At 49.3% G+C, this 16544-nt stretch overlaps 1 long non-coding RNA gene and 1 pseudogene across 2 annotated transcripts in view; both read left to right on the top strand.

The window, feature by feature from the left end:
• LOC133050803 (uncharacterized) overlaps window positions 1-16544 on the top strand; it is a 54334-nt gene that overhangs the window by 23435 nt on the left and 14355 nt on the right. The window lies entirely within an intron of this gene.
• Window positions 13962-14080, top strand: LOC133051347 (5S ribosomal RNA; annotated as a pseudogene).

Below are 16544 nucleotides of genomic sequence, written 5' to 3'. Positions count from 1 at the left end.
CTAAATCAAATCCCTTATGATTATTCAGTGGAAGTGACAAACAGATTCAAGGGACTAGATCTGATAGACAGAGTGCCTGAAGAACTATGGACGTAGGTTCATGATATTGTCCAGGAGGCAGTGATCAAGACCATCCCCAAGAAAAAGAAATGCAAAAAGCAAAATGGCCATCTAAGGAGGCCTTACAAATAGCTGAGAAAGAAGCGAAGCTAAAGGCAAAGGAGAAAAGCAAAGATATACCCATCTGAATGCAGAGTTCCAAAGAAGAGCAGGAAGAGATAAGAAAACCTTCCTCAGTGAACAATGCAAAGAAATAGACAAAAACAACAGAATGGGAAAGACTAGAGATCTCTTCAAGAAAATCAGAAATACCAGGGGAACATTTCAGGCAAAGATGAGCACAATAAAGGCCAGAAACGGTTTGGATGTAACAGAAGCAGAAGATATTAAGAAGAGGTGGCAAAAATGCACATACGAACTATGCAAAAAAAGATCTTCATGAGCCAGATAACCATGATGGTGTGATCCCTCATCTAGAATCAGACATCCTAGAGTGTGAAGTCAAATGGGCCTTAGGAAGCATCACTACAGACAAAGCTAGTGGAGGTGATGGAATTCCAGTTGAGCCATTTCAAATCCTAAAAGATGCTGCTGTGAAAGTGTTGCACTCAATGTGCCAGGAAATTTGGAAAACTCAGCAGTGGCCACAGGACTGGAAAAGGTCGGTTTTCACTCCAATCCCAAAGAAAGGCAATGCTAAAGAATATTCAAACTACTGGACGATTGCACTCTTCTCACATGCTAGCAAAATAATGCTCCAAAGTCTCCAAGGCAGGCTTCAACAATATTTGAACCACGAACTTGCAGATGTTCAAGCTGTATTTAGAAAAGGCAGAGGAGCAAGAGATCAAATTGCCTCCATCCGTTGAATCATGGTAAAATCAAGAGAGTTCCAGAAAAACATCTACTTTCTTGACTGTGCCAAAGCCTTTGACTGTATGGATCACAACGAACTGTGGAAAGTTCTTAAAGAGATGGAAATACCAGACCACCTTACCTGCCTCCTGAGAAATCTGTATACAGGTCAAGAAGCAACACTTAGAACTGAACATGGAACAATGGACTCCTTTCCAAATTGGGAAAGGAGTATGTCAAGGCTGTATATTGTCACCCTGCTTATTTAACTTATATGCAGGGTGCAAAATGCTGGGCTGGATGAAGCACAGCTGGAATCAAGGTTGCCTGAAGAAATATCAGTAACCTCAGATATGCAGATGATACCACCCTTATGGCAGAAAGTGAAGAGGGACTAAAGAGCCTCTTGATGGAAGTGCTAGAGGAGAGTGAAAAAGCTGGCTTAAAACTCAACATTGAGAAAACTAGAATCATGACATCCGGTCCCATGGCTTCAAGGCAAATCGATGGGGAAACAATGGAAACAGTGACAGACTTTATTTTCTTTGGCTCCAAAATCACTGCATATGGTGACTGCAGCCATGATATTAAAAGACCCTTGCTCCTTGGAAGAAAATCTGTGACAAACCTAGAGAGCATTTGAAAAAGCAGAGACATTACTTTGCTGAGAAAGTTCTGTCTAGTCAGACCTATGGGTTTTCTGGTAGTCGTGTATAGATGTGAGAGTTGGACCATAAAGAAAGCAGAGCATTGGAGAGTTGATGTGAACTGTGGTGTTAGAGAAGATTCTTGAGAGTCCCTTGGATTGCAAGGAGATCCAACCTGTGAATCCTAAAGGATATCAGTCCAGAATTTTCATTGGAAAGACTGATGCTTAAACTGAAGCTCCACTACTTTGGCCACCTGGTGTGAAAAACTGACTCATTGGAAAAGACCCTGATGCTGGGAAACATTGAAGACAAGAGGACAAGGGGATAACAGAGGATGAGCTCGTCGGATGGCATCACTGACTCGATGGACATGGGTCTGAGCAAGCTCCGGTGTCCGTGTTGGACAGGGAAGCCTGGCGTGCTGCAGTCCATGGGGTCATCAAAAAGCAGGCACGACTGAGCGACTGAAGTGAACTAAACTGATCAGTTTCCTCCTTTTGAGAGAAATGCCCAGCATATGTTAAATGTATGTTTAGAATGTATTTTTAAGAAGGTGCCAGACTATTTTCCAGAATTGCTGTTCAGTTCAGTTCAGTTGGTGATGTCAGCACCAGGACCCAGGAGAAAGAAACAGTGACCCCACAGGAGAGTTGCCTGTAGATGTCCAGGAGTCTGCGGCAAAGGCGTGGGTTGGTGGTGGCCTCCTGCGGTGTTGGGGGCACGGACTGTAGCAGTACATGCATGGGATCTTTTGAGGGAGGTCACCGTTCTCTTCATTCAGTTCAGTTCTGTTCAGTCACTCAGTCCTGTCCGACTCTTTGCGACCCCATGGACTGCAGCACGCCAGGCCTCTCTGTCATCACGAACTCCGAGAGTTTATTCATACTCATGTCCATTGAGTCGGTGATGCCATCCATGTATTCCTTAACTCCACCATAGTTTGGTCCCAGGTAAATAGCTGGAGTAACAGGCAAATTTGGCCTTGGAGTACGGAATGAAGCAGGGCAAAGGCTAATAGAGTTTTGCCAAGAGAACGCACTGGTCCTAGGAAACACCCTCTTTCAACAACACAAGAGAAGACTCTACACACAGACATCACCAGATGGTCAACAGCAAAATCAGATTGATTATAGTCTTTTCGGCCAAAGATGGAGAAGCACTCTACAGTCATTAAAACAAGACCGGGAGCTGACTGTGGCTCAGATCATGAACTCCTTATTGCCAAACTCAGACTTAAATTGAACAAAGTAGGGAAAACCAGTAGACCATTCAGGTATGGCGTAGATCAAATGCCTTATGACTGTACAGTGGAAGTGAGAAATAGATTTAAGGGACTAGATCTGATACACAGAGTGCCTGAGGAACTATGGACGGAGGTTCGTGGCATTGCACAGGAGACAGGGATCAAGACCATCCCCATGGAAGAGAAATGCAAAAAGGCAAAATGGTTGTCTGAGGAGGCCTTACAAATAGCTGTGAAAAGAAGAGAAGCGAAAAGCAAAGGACAAAAGGAAAGATATTCCCATTTGAATGCACAGTTCCAAAGACTAGCAAGGAGAGATAAGAAAGCCTTCCTCAACAATCAGTGTGAAGAAATAGAGGAAAACAACAGAAAGGGAAAGACTAGAGATCTCTTGAAGAAAATGAGAGATACCAAGGGAACATTTCTTGCAAACATGGGTTTGATAAAGGACAGAAATGGTATGGACCCAACAGAATCAGAAGATATTAAGAAGAGGTGGCAAGAATACACAGAAGAACTGTACAAAAAAGATCTTCACGACCCAGATAATCATGATGGTGTGATCACTCACCTAGAGCCAGACATCCTGGAATGTGAAGTCAAGGGGGCCTGAGAAAGCATCACTATGAACAAAGCTAGTGGAGGTGATGGAATTCCAGTTGAGCTGTTTCAAATCCTAAAAGATGATGTTGTGAAAGTGCTACACTCAATATGCCAGCCAATTTGGAAAACTCAGCAGTGGCCACAGGACTGGAAAAGGTCGGTTTTCATTCCAATCCCAAAGAAAGGCAATCCCAACGAGTGCTCAAACTACCGCACAATTGCACTCATCTGACATGCTAGTAAAGTAATGCTCAAAATTCTCCAAGCCAGGCTTCAGCAATACATGAACCGTGAACTTCCAGAAGTTCAAGCTGGTTTTAGAAAAGGCAGAGGAACCAGAGATCTAATTGCCAACATCCACTGGATCATCGAAAAAGCAAGAGAGTTCCAGAAAAACATCTATTTCTGCTTTATTGACTATGCCAAAGCCTTTGACTGTGTGGATCACAATCAACTGCAGAAAATTCTGAAAGAGATGGGAGTACCAGACCATCTGACCTGCCTCTTGAGAAACCTATATGCAGGTCAGGAAGCAAAAGTTAGAACTAGACATGGAACAGCAGACTGGTTCCAAATAAGAAAAGGAGTAGGTCAAGGCTGTATACTGTCACCCTGCTTATTTCACTTATATGCAGAGTACATCATGAGAAACGCTGGGCTGGATGAAGCCCAAGCTGGAATCAAGATTGCCGGGAGAAATATCAATAAACTCAGATATGCAGATGACACCACCCTTATGGAAGAAAGAGAAGAGGAACTCAAAAGCTTCTTGATGAAAGTGAAAGAGGAGGGAGGGTGAAAATTTTGGCTTAAAGCTCAGCATTCAGAAAACTAAGAGCATGGCATCTGGTCACATCACTTCGTGGGACAGAGATGGGGAAACAGTGGAAACAGTGTCAGACTTGATTTTGGGGGGCTCCAAAATCACTGCAGATGGTGATTTCAGCCATGAAATTAAAAGATGCTTATGGCTTGGGAGGAAAGTTATGACCAACCTAGATAGCATATTAAAAAGCAGAGACATTACTTTGCCAACAAACGTCCATCTACTCAAGGCTCTGGTTTTTCCAGTGGTCATGTATGGATGTGAGAGTTGGACTGTGAAGAAAGCTGAGCGCCAAAAAATTGATGCTTTTGAACTGTGGTGTTAGAGGAGACTCTGGAGAGTCCCTTGGACTGCAAGGAGAGCCAACCAGTCCATCCTAAAGGAGATCGGTCCTGGGTGTTGATTGGAAGGACTGATGCTGAAGCCAAAACTCCAGTGCTTTGGCCACCTCGTGCAACGAGTTGACTTATTGGAAAAGGCCCTGATGCTGGGAGGGACTGGGGGCAGGAGGAGAAGGGGACGACAGAGGATGAGATGGCTGGATGGCATCAGCGACTCAATGGACATGTGTTTGCGGAAGCTCTGGGAGTCTGTGATAGACAGGGAGGCCTGGAGTGCTGTGATTCATAGGGTTGCAAAGAGTGGGACAGGACTGAGCGACTGAACTGAAATAGCAAGGAGGAAGCACAACTCCACCCATCAACAGAAAGTTGGATTAAAGATTTACTGAACATGGCCCCACCCATCAGAACATGACCCAGAATCCCCCACAGTCAGTCTATCCCATCAGGAAGCCTTCATAAGCCTCTTATCCTTGTCCATCAAAGGGCAAACAGACTAAAAGCCACAGAATGGCTGTACCATTTTAATATTCTCAGAGGCAATATGTGAGAGATCTAAGTTTGCTACATCCTTGCTACTGTCACCATTTAAAAATTTTTAGCTGTTGTAATAGATGGATGTATGGCAATATCTCTTCATCATTGTAATGGGCAATTTTCTAATGGTAAATGACCATCTTCAGTTCAGTTCAGTTGCTCAGTCAGGTCCGAGTCTTTGCGACCCCATGAACTGCAGCACGCCTGGCCTCTCTGTCCATCACCAACTCCCAGAGTCCGCCCAAACCCATGTCCATTGAGTCGGTGATGCCATCCAACCATCTCATCCTCTGTCATCCCCTTCTCCTCCTGCCCCCAGTGTTTCCCAGCATCAGCGTCTTTTCCAATGAGTCAGTTCTTCGCATCAGGTGGCCAAAGTATTGGAGTTTCAGCTTCAGCATCAGTCCTTCCAATGAACACCCAGGACTGATCTCCTTTAAGATGGACTGGTTGGATCTCTTGAGAGATCCAAGGGACTCTCAAGAGTCTTCTCCAACACCACAGTTCAAAAGCATCAATTCTTCTGCGCTCGGCTTTCTTTGTAGTCCAAGTCTCACATCCATGCATGACCACTGGAGAAAATGACCATCTTAGCATGTGTTTATCTTCTGTGTGTTCTCTCAGTGAAGTCTCTGTCTTTTGCCCATTTTCTTGTGAGATAGTAGGCTCACTGTCACTCCTCTGCGCCACCTCATTCTGCCTTGTTGCTGCTGGGTGGGGGGTAGGAGTGCCATCTGCCCCCTGCTCAGACACCAGGGAGGAGGTTGGGGCAGTGGGTTTCTGGGCAGCACATCCTCCTGCCAACCAGCTTTAGCGCATCCCTGCAGGTCAGGGGGAATGTTCGGTTCTCCACTTGGCCACACTGACTCCAAGAGGGGTCAGTTTTCTTTTCATTTTTGGTTGGTCAACAAGTATTAAAAATGAGGTTTTTTCCTACCAGACATCCTTTCCCCAGTCCTTTGTGTAGAGCTGGTCCTGGGTCCAGGCCTCTCTAGCACCCCATCAGGGATGAAGGAGGAAAGAAAGCCCAGGAGCTTACATCATTCCTCAGGTTGTGACGTTCCTGCCTGGTCCCCTTCCCTGCATTTTTCATAGTTTTCCTGTATGTGCTGGTGTCTAAGGCCCCAGACCCCTTTGTTAGTTAGCCTGGGGCTCAGTAGAGCTCCTGTGGAGAGACATTGGTGTTGGCCCTTGACGTCAGGAGGTGATGGGTGAGGGCCTGGACCTCACTGGACGAGGCCCGAGATCTGCGTTTTCTTCATACACTGGGGGTGAGCCTCTTGGTGATGACGCCCGTCTGTCAGGGCTCCATGACACTTGTACACACAGGACACCTTGCAGGCGCCTGCCTGTTCCTAAGGGCGCAACAGACAGCAGCTCTTGTTCTCCTATAGGTGAGACTCTTGGCTCCAGAAGGTCATTGTTGAGCTTAGTGGAAGAACAAAAGCCAGATGATGGAGATTCAAACACCAAGCACTCGGTGAGGGAAGTCAGTTTGCCTCTGAGATTCTGAGCTGGAGAAGGGGAGAGAGAGGCCTGTGAAGGAGGGAGAAGGAAGTCTAGAGCTCAGGCAGGACAGGAGGAGGAGCCGAGGGGAGCGGAGAGAGGGGAGGCGTTCAGGTAAATCACAGGGAGAGCGCCGTGCCGCTGGTGCTGTCAGGGGAGCACAGGGGCAGAGACGGGAACGCTGCCCCGGAGGCCAGGGCAGGCTCCCTCAGCCCGCATCCAGCGCAGGACTGCGCTCCTGACCGACGTCTCCGCGTCCTGTGACCTGTGCTTCCCCAGAATCAGACAGCCACTGTCTCCACTCCTGGTGGTCACTGTTTCCACTGCGTAAAGAAGAGAAAAGAGACTGAACGAGGAGACAGGAGGTTAGAAAGAAAAGAGTGAGTTCACAGTGATTTACATGTATGGTAAGCGCCACTCTTTTATTACTACTACATCTCGTGTTTAGTAACCATCTGCTTTATTTCAGTGAGGAGAAAATTGACGTTATCCATGTGCTTATGTCGGTTTCTTTCTGCTCTGGGCACTGGGCCTCGTGTATCTGTTCACGGCTGTGACGTGTGCTTGAAGGAAACGTGCATTCCTCCAGTGCTGCCGTGATACAGGGGGATGCGGCTGGTGGAGGGGGAAGGAGGCCTCCCCAGAGCAGAGAGGCTGGAGCTGAAGCCAGGTGGCTGTAGGTGTGGCCAGGGTGAGAGGTGTGGGGGATGTTCTAGATAAAGGATGTGGCGTTTGTGGATGAGGAACCGAAGGGAAGCTGGTGAGGGCAGACTTGCTCAGCGGGAGCGGGCAGGACACAGACAAGGGGGCGGGGAAGGGGGCCAGGCCCTGGGAGCTTAGCAGGGGCCCAGGGTCTCTGTGTGCGTCCAAGAGTGAGGATAGTGATATCGTCCACAGGATACTGTGACACAGGTATGAGTGGGGACGATGGGAGCACAGGCGCAGATCCACACCTTTACAGCCGAGCGGCCCACCATTTAGGACAGGTATCCGAGCCTTGGATATGATGGGGACCAGGTGGACCCCCGCGTCGTGGACAGACGGAGGCTCCACACGTGGGGATGGAGAGGGCAGAGCAGTGGGGGTGGAGGATGGTGAGCAGTTCCGAGACTCGGCCGTCCATCAGCTCCCAGGTGGGCGACTCATTCCTGCTTTACTGTCATCAGGACCACTGAAGAAGACATGAGCAAGATGTATCTTTAGAGTGTTTTGGTCCAAGATGCTTCTGCAGTGTCCAGATGAAAATGTCTAGGGAGTAGTTGCCTGTGTGGATGTGGAGGGAAAACCCGAGCTGATCACAGAAACACAGGCTGAAGACATTTGTCCCGGGTGGTTGGGTGGGTGCGGGTCAGGTGAGGGGGGCTGGAGGCGGTCACTGGGGGTGAGGGGAAGTCCAGGGACAGAGGGTGTGATGCTGTGATGACAGGAAGCAATGCCATGCGGCAGACACGAGGGCGAGAGTTGATGCCCTTTGAGGATCAAGGCAAGGGTCTGCAGATGAGATTGAGTATAAAATCCTGCGGGGACGGGCGAGGCTGAGTGAGGGAGCTGGTGAAAGTCTGGCTCGCACAGTGTTTCCACTTGCATCCCTGGGAACCCTGGCTCTTCAGGAGCATTTGTATCACATCCGCTCTGTCTCTTTCTGACACGCACACTTGTTTTATAGTCAGTTGATTATGAGGATTGCTGTCAAAATGGCATAGCTCTTTCAACAACATAACTTCTGGAAGTATTTATTTAGCGTGGCGTTGTCTAGTCACTAAGTCGTGTCTGACTCTCTTGCTACCCCACCTGCCAGGCTCCTCTGTCTGTGGGATTCACCAGGCAAGGATACTAGGGCGAGTTGCCATTTTCTTCTCCAGGGGATCCTCCCAACCCAGGGATTGAACCCATGTCTCCTGCATTACAGGCGATTCTTTCCCACTGAGCTACGTTGGAACCCCCTTATTACTATAGTATGTACCACCCAGCAATTCTTAATGAATCTCAGGACCCAAGTCAGTGTTCCCTGGAACCCCACTTGAGAACACTGGTTGAGCACTGTCAACAGACTTGGCCACAGAAAAGCCCACGGTCTCTCTCGACAGCCTCCCCTCCCTGTGCGTCGCCTGCTCCCAAGCCTCTCCTCTCTGGGAGCTACAGTTTCTCTCAGGAGCTGGAGGAGCAGCCATCAGTTGCAGGGTATGTTGGTTTCGGCCCATGGAGGTCAAAATACGTGGTGACCCGTGGCAGCCAGGAATGCCCTCTGCTCTGGCCAGCGGGTGGGTGAGCGCTCTGTCTGGGGTGTTAGGTGCCGTGAGTCTCAGGGAGGAACGAGGCGAACACTAGTGACACTCGTGAGTGGTGAGTGAGAGCCTCTCCCTGAGCAGCACTGGGTCTATTTCATTTTTAGGCAGACGGGAAGTCATGGGAAAAGGAAACTCTGGTAGAAACCTGCAGATAATTGGGGTGGGAGTGGGAAGGGGTACGCAGTCCCTGTGCTGGAGACGGAAACAATTTGGTCTTGTGAGGCTGGGAGAGGGAGGGCTTGTTATTCGAATGTCTGAAACTTGGAAATTCTTTTATGTGGTTAACTGATATGTGAATGTGTGGTTGCATTGTCCATATGTTTGGTGAAAAGAACCTATTTTGGCAGGAACTGTGGAGTGATAGTGAGCTCACTAGCACCTCCTTCGTATATAGAAAGAGTTACATACAGTTTTAAAAGCAGTGGAAGATCGCTGTAGCCGGGTTGAGCAAATAAGAATGGTGTTATGAGCAGCATGGAATGTTGTGTGGTGGGATTTTCCTTGAACGTGAAGCCCAGTATATATATTTTCATCTCCAGTATCTGGTGTACAGTAATCAGTCGGCCTTTGATTGAAAGGGTGGATGAATAAATCCCTAATACTCGTCCTTTTGAAAGCCTGACTTTAAACTGATGGACCAGCGAAGAACCCTTGAGACTAACTTCACTTTGTGGGCCAAACAGAGTCAGAATTATCCGGATGACCTTTACGTTCTTGTACAGATTGGTAGTCACTAGTCTGACATAGTTGATGGTTGCCGATAAGAAAAAGAATTTGGGGCCTTAACAGGTAGAAAATAACTGACTCTTGTTTTACAAGATTTGCACAAGTTTGCAAGGAGAAAACTGACATTATGGGCTAGAAGAAGCAGTTGGTCTTAGTGTACTGATGAATAGTAAACTGTGTAGATTTGACGAATACTGCTTAAAAATCTGTGGTGTTTAGCGCACACGCTCGCGCTCAGTCATGTCTGATTCTTTGCTGCACTGTGGACTTGTAGTCTGCCAGGCTTCTGTTTCTGTGGAATTTTCCTGGCAAGAATACTGGAGTCGGTTGCCATTTCCTACTTCAGGGGATCTTCCCAACACAGAGATTGAACCCACATCTCTTTCTTGCATCGCCTGCATTAGCAAGCAGATTCTTTACCACTGTGCCACCTGGGCATCCCTTTTAGTCCTGCTTCTTACACCTTTATACTCATACTCCTGAGTAACACATTGATGATTCCTACATGAGAGAGTGATATTGAATGAATACACAGATGAGTAAATTCACAGGTGCTTTTGCTGAGCGTAACTTTCTTACTTCTTCATCTACTTGTTTGTGTCCTAACACGTGAAATAACTAGTTCTGCCTCATGCATGCTTAGGTGTCTGTTTTGGATTGGCATTACCTCACATGGACTCTCACTGTGCTCTTCAGGTGATGGGAGACAGCTGGCGTGTTCTGCATGTCATTGCGTCCTCATTATTTCTTGTTTCCAGTGTCCTGTCATTATCTTTCCTCCTTTGACCTCTGTCTTCTCTCTGGACTTGGAGGCCTTCTGTCTTCCCGTTGGATTACTGATTTAACTTTTCAACGTTTTAAGAATTTCCTACCTGCTAAGTAGTATGTCAAGGCTGTATATTGTCACCCTGCTTATTTAACTTATATGCAGAGTGCACGCATGCATGCTAAGTCACTTCAGTCGTGTCCAACTCTGTGTGATCCTGTGGACAGCAGCTTGCCAGGCTCCTCTGTCCATGGATTCTCCTCCGGCAAGAATACTGGAGTGGGATGCTATGCCCTCCTCCAGGGGCTCTTCCCTTCCCAGGGATCAAACCCATATCTCCTACATATTACCTGCATTGGCAGGCATGTTCTTTACCACTAGTGCCACCTGGGAAGCACTTTATGCAGAGTATATCATGTGAAATGCTGGGCTGGCTGAATCACAAGCTGGAATCAAGATTGCCAGGAGAAATGCAACCATCTCAAATCTGCAGATGATAGCACTTTAATGGCAGAAAGCAAAGAGGAACTAAAGAACCCCTTGATGAAGGTGAAAGAGGAGAGTGAAAAAGCTGGCTTAACGGTCAACATTTAAAAAAACAAATATCGTGGCATCTGGTCCCATCACTTCATGGCAAATTGATGGGGGAAAAATGGGAACTGTGACAGATATTCTCTCTTGGGCTCGAAAATCACTGTAGACAGTGACTGTAGCCAGGGAACTAAAAGATGCTTGCTCCTTGGAAGTAAAGCTGTGACAAACCTTGACAGCAGATTAAAAAGCAGAGACATGACTTTGCCAACAAAGGTCCATCTAGTCAAAGCAATGGTTTTTCCAGTAGTCCTGTATGGATGTGAGAGATGGACCGTAAAGAAAGCTGAATGTTAAAGAATTGAAGCTTTTGAATTGTAGTGCTAGAGAAGACTCTTGAAAATCCCTTGGAATGCAAGGAGATCAAACCAGTCAATCATAAGGGAAATCAACCCTGAATATTCATTGGAAGGACTGATGCTGAAGCTGAAGCTCCAGTACTTTGACCCCTTGATGTGAAGAGCTGACTCTTTGGAAAAGACCCTGATGGTAGGAAAAAGTGAGGGCAAGAGGAGAAGAGGGCGACATAGGATGAGATGGTTGGATGGTATCACTGACTCAGTGGACATGAGTGTAAGCAAACTCAGGGTGATAGTGAAGGAAGCCTGACATGCTGCAGTCCATGGGTCGCAGAGAGGCGGGGACGGTTTAGCAACTGAGCAACAGTTATATAGTCATCCCTGGATATCTGCAGGGAAGGGGGCACGAGGGAGCATTGATGCAAAAAAGGTGTTGAAGTCCCTTAAATAAAATGACACAGTTCTTGCATAGAACACCCCACCCTGCCCTCCTGTGCACTTTTAATCACCTCAGGGACTTATAACGCCTCATGTGACAGACATGCTGTGTCAGTGACTGCTGGAGTGCAGGGAATTCTAGTTTACCTTTGGGAACTTTATGGAACTTTCCCCCAAATAGTTTGGATCTGCATTTGGTTGAATCCTTGAATTCAGAGCCCAGGATGCAGACGCCTGAGCACATCATGAGTCAGACTGGTCACCAGGACCACAGAGATACACAGGGCGTGGCCCTTCTCTTGCAGAAGTTGTCAACATGTCTGCGCATCCCCAGTAAGTCATGGTGGTATGTGTGGCACAATACAGAGCAAATACAAGGTTCTGTGTTGTTCTGGAGAGAGCCTGGTTATAGTAGGGGTTGAGGTGGGCGAGGCAGGCTTTGCAGCAGATGGTGTAGCTTTACTTGTCAGTATTCTTCTGTCACATCATATTCCAAAAGCAAAATTTATGAAACCCTCAAGATTGACCAGTCTGTCATCAAATCAACTTTCCCTGCTGAAAGAAGTTTTCTTGGAGGAACTAGTCTTTGCTAGTTAATCCCATCAAGAGAAATGCCTGCCTTTCAGAATAATCAGTGAGTTCAAAACAGAACCATCCCTTCACTTAAAAGTTGATCAGGTTCTGTCATGTCCAGCAGTTTTTGGCTGGGCTGCTTTTCTGTGTAAACAACAAATAATCTTGAAGGGATTTTCCCTTCTGAGGACTAGACTCAAATCCAAGATAGGGTGATCTACTCAAATTTCTTCATACACTTAGGCAATGAAGTATTTAGGCTGTTTTGAAACATCTCTGTGAATGATAGAGACATTAAAATCAAAATCATCCAGATTCTCCATAAAGCATAAGTTTGTGTTTTGGTCAGCCTATAAAGTTCTCTACCTTCTGTTAAAATGTAGAGAATCCTCTCCCAGAAATACACAAATTTAGAATTACTAAGTTTTAGCTTGAGAGTTTCAAGGAAAAAAGAAGACACTTGGGAGGAAAAGAAGCCTGGAGCTATTTTTGAATGAAAAAGAAAATTCAGGAGAATCAAAATCTTTTATTTTTGTTGCATGACTTAATAATTCAACTGTACTTTTCTTTCTCCCAAAGCAGATAGGCATAGACAATGATTGCAATAGGTAAATAGGCACTTTTTGTTTTAAAAATCTTATAACAGTTTTCGGATCAAATTTCTTCCAGATTTAATTTGATTAATTTCTGAATAAGAACTACCATTTTTAAGTAAAATTACTGCATTTCAGAGAGTCTTATAGTTTATCTGGCATGTGGGATCTGAGTTCCCTGAGCAGGAATTAACCTCTGCCCCACTACAATGGAAGCTCAGAATCCTAGCCACTGGATTGCCAGAGAAGTCCCTCTAGAGGGTATTATACGCAGCTCAAAAGCAAGAATGGGAAATCATATTGATTTAAACCATGCTGGAATAACTATTTTGCACATCACCAATAGCCAAGAATGGTTTCCCTGATAGCTCAATTAGTAAAGAATCTGCCTACAATGCAGGAGACCCCGGTTCGATTCCTGGGTCAGGAAGATCCCCTGGAGAAGGGATAGGCTACCCACTCCAGTATTCTTGGGCATCCCTTGTGGCTCAGCTGGTGAAGAATCCGCCTGCAACGCAGGAGACCAGGGTTTGATCCCTGGGTTGGGAAGATCCCCTGGAGAAGGGAAAGGCTACCCACGGTACTGTTCTGGCCTGGAGAATTCCACAGACTGTATAGGCCATGGGGTCACAAGGAGTCAGACACGACTGTGAGTTTCACTTGCACTTTTGATAGGCAATACTATTTGGGAGATTTGGAGATGCTCTGGTTTGCATTTCACAGATAAACTTTAAAATACCACATGTATTAGGTCAAGCTTTACCTCAGACAGATGCTAAGAGATGTGAAAAAGTGTAGAGTTTTGCTGTATTTAAGCAAACCCTGGCCGGGCCAGGCGGGTTGTAGCCGGGGTTGGCGGTATGCGGAGGCGGGGCGGCGTCAGACGGCCGCCGGGCTGCCGGCCCTGGCCGACCGGAGTCCTGTCGCAGGTCGTGCGGCTCAAGTGCAGCCCGCGGCCCTTGGAGAGGTGTGGCCGGCTGGCCTGACCAGCAGGCAACTCAGACCAAAAGGGAGGCGCAACGCAGGGCTCTTAAGGTTCTTAAGGCGCCAGGCTGCAGCCAGCTCCGTCTAGGGCCATACCACCCTGAACGCGCCGGATCTTGTCTGATCTGGGAAGCAAAGCAGGGTCTGGCCTGGTTAGTACTTGGGTGGGAGACCGCCTGGGAATACCGGGTGCTGTAGGCTTCCTGCCTCCCCTGTCCTTTAGCCCTGCCCCCCCCCCCCCCCCCCCCCCCCCGCCACCCAACGGGCGCGGTTGGCCACCCTGAGCCCCACCCGCCCCTGGCCCCTCGCACCCGGCGCGCTCAGAGCCGTCTCCTGCCTTCCAGCTAGTCGGCCAGCCGGCCTGCCGGCGGCCGATGGACACACCGTCAACCCAACTCTTGGGTCCTCCCAGCCCCAGCCCCTCCCCCGGTGGGTGGCTGGGGCCCTGACTCCTGCCGCAGGCCTGGGTTGCCTCCGGATTTGGCTTCCAGGAAACCAGATGACAGTCGGGTCTCCATCAGGGGCTCCCTTGGCATGCCTCAGGCAATCCCGGGGGCTGCCCCAGCCCGAGCCCCAGCCCAGTACTCCCAGGCGACCATTCGCGCGCGCGCACACACACACACACACACACACAGACACACAAACAGACAGAGACACACAGAGACACACCCCGCCCCGGACAGGTGAAGAGCTGCAAAGCACAGGGAAGGGAGACTCAGAAAGAGGGGAGAGAGTCCTAGTCTGGCAGAGACAACCCTCACAACCCTCACGTTCGGTTTCAAAAGACCGGTGGTCCAATGAAGAACAGGGCGGATGTAGATAGAGTGGCGGCGGCGCCTGCCAATGCACAGACAGCGAGGGGGAGCGCGCGCAGCGAGCCTCTGGCGGCGGGCGGCGAGCGACGCAGTCGGGCCCCCTACGCGCTGCGCCCGGAGCGGCGGTCGGTATCGGTGCTGGAGACGGCGGCGGCGACGGTTTCGTGGCGGCCGCGCGCTGCTCTCTGAGCGGCGGGTGGTGGTGCGGCCTAGACCCTCACTCCTGACACTTCCCTCCCCCAGCGCACCGCGGTAAGTCGGGGGCCGGGGTGGTGGGGGCCGGAGACCGGCGGGCTCCTCCTCCACTCTGGGAGGGCGGGTGGGCGGGTGCGCGGGGCGTCCCAGGCCCTCTCGGCGCCCCAGTCTCGCGCCCTAGCGCGCACCTTCTGCCCTGGGGGAGCGGGCCCCGAGGCCTGGCCCTTGAGGCTCTGAGGAGCGATTGCCCTCTGTGGGGTCTGGGCCCGGGGCTCTGGCGTCAAAGCCTCCCTTGAGTGAGCGTTTCTCGAGCAGGTTGTACTCCTTCATTTGCCCGGCAGTGATTAGGTGGGCAGGCCCTTTGCGGGAGCAGCGCCTTGAAACCCTGAGGGACGGTTTCCTCAGCACTTCGCTGATCACCGTGCGGGATTGGGCTTTCTTTGTTTTGGCTTCTCCAAGGAGAGATTTGCAACCCCAGGGGAGGGTGAGTGGGTCGGGAGTTTGTGAGCTTATGAAAACTGCATCTGAGAAAACTAAGGTCATTTAATGGAGTGAAACCTTACTTTTTGTTCTCCCACGTGTCCCGCGTAAAGCTAGGCGAGAAACGGTGTGGTTTCTGGATTCCTTACTCTAGGCATAAGGACCTTGGAAATTAAGTCAATTAAGTATATGAACAATGTTTCTTGAGAATTTGGCACATTCTCTGTGTTTAGAATTGAACCGAAGTATTTTTCATTTGTGTCTTTTACCCATGAGATACTCATAACACCCCTCCCCAAGATTTAACAATCGAGAATGTCTTCAAACATTGTCAAATGTTACTTGGGAAGCAAAACTGCCTCTCAGTGAGACTGCTGCTGTACAGAGAATATTCCCAATATTTCAATAAAAACATCTTACCTTTAAAAAAAAGAAGAAGAAAGAGGGAGGGAGAGACAGCAAGAGGACCACACAGATTCCCCACCCCCAGCCCCAGCCCCACGCCTCCACACCCTCCCCCGTCCATCGTGGGTATGCACCCGGCCCCCGGTCGGCCTGACCACAGCCTCGCCCGCCGACACACTCACACACTCACTCTCACACACTCACCCTCTGGTCTGGGGACGGGGGCTGGGTCTTGCCTTAGGGAGCCAAGCTGAAGGGGACCTTTGAGACTTCGGCTGCGAGGAAGTCTTGGGGACCCCACGGGGGACTGCCAGCCCCAGGGCACCGCGTCCAGCCTGGGCCGCCCCAAGGGAACGCCCCCTCCCTTGGGGAAGCGGCTTCTTCCGCAGGGCCTCTCTCTGGGGTGGTCACGGTTGTGCCAGTGTGTCTGTCTCGGATCGGATGCCATCCTCTCTCCCGTGTCTGTCTCCCGTTTGCCTTCTGTCAGTCGGTCTGTCTCCCTCTGTCTGTCTCCACCTGTGTGTGTGTGTGTGTGTGTGTGTGTGTGTCCGCGCGTGTCTGTCTTCATCTCCCTCTGGCCGTCTGGGAGTCTGTCTCTGAACCTTCGTCTCTTTCTGCCTCTGAGTCTCCTGACCCCCGGCCTCTCACAGGCGCTGTGGGTCTGGCTCTGGCTGAGGAGCGTGCGCCGGCCGGCTGTCTCCCTTGGCCTGGGTGCGTGCGAGTGTCTGTGTGTGTGTCCGTGTCCGTGCCCCTGCCTGTCGCTCGTCCGC

This window comes from Dama dama, chromosome 33 (assembly GCF_033118175.1).
Source record: "Dama dama isolate Ldn47 chromosome 33, ASM3311817v1, whole genome shotgun sequence".
Taxonomy (NCBI): Eukaryota; Metazoa; Chordata; class Mammalia; order Artiodactyla; family Cervidae; genus Dama; species Dama dama.
This window is presented reverse-complemented; position numbering and strand designations above follow the sequence as displayed.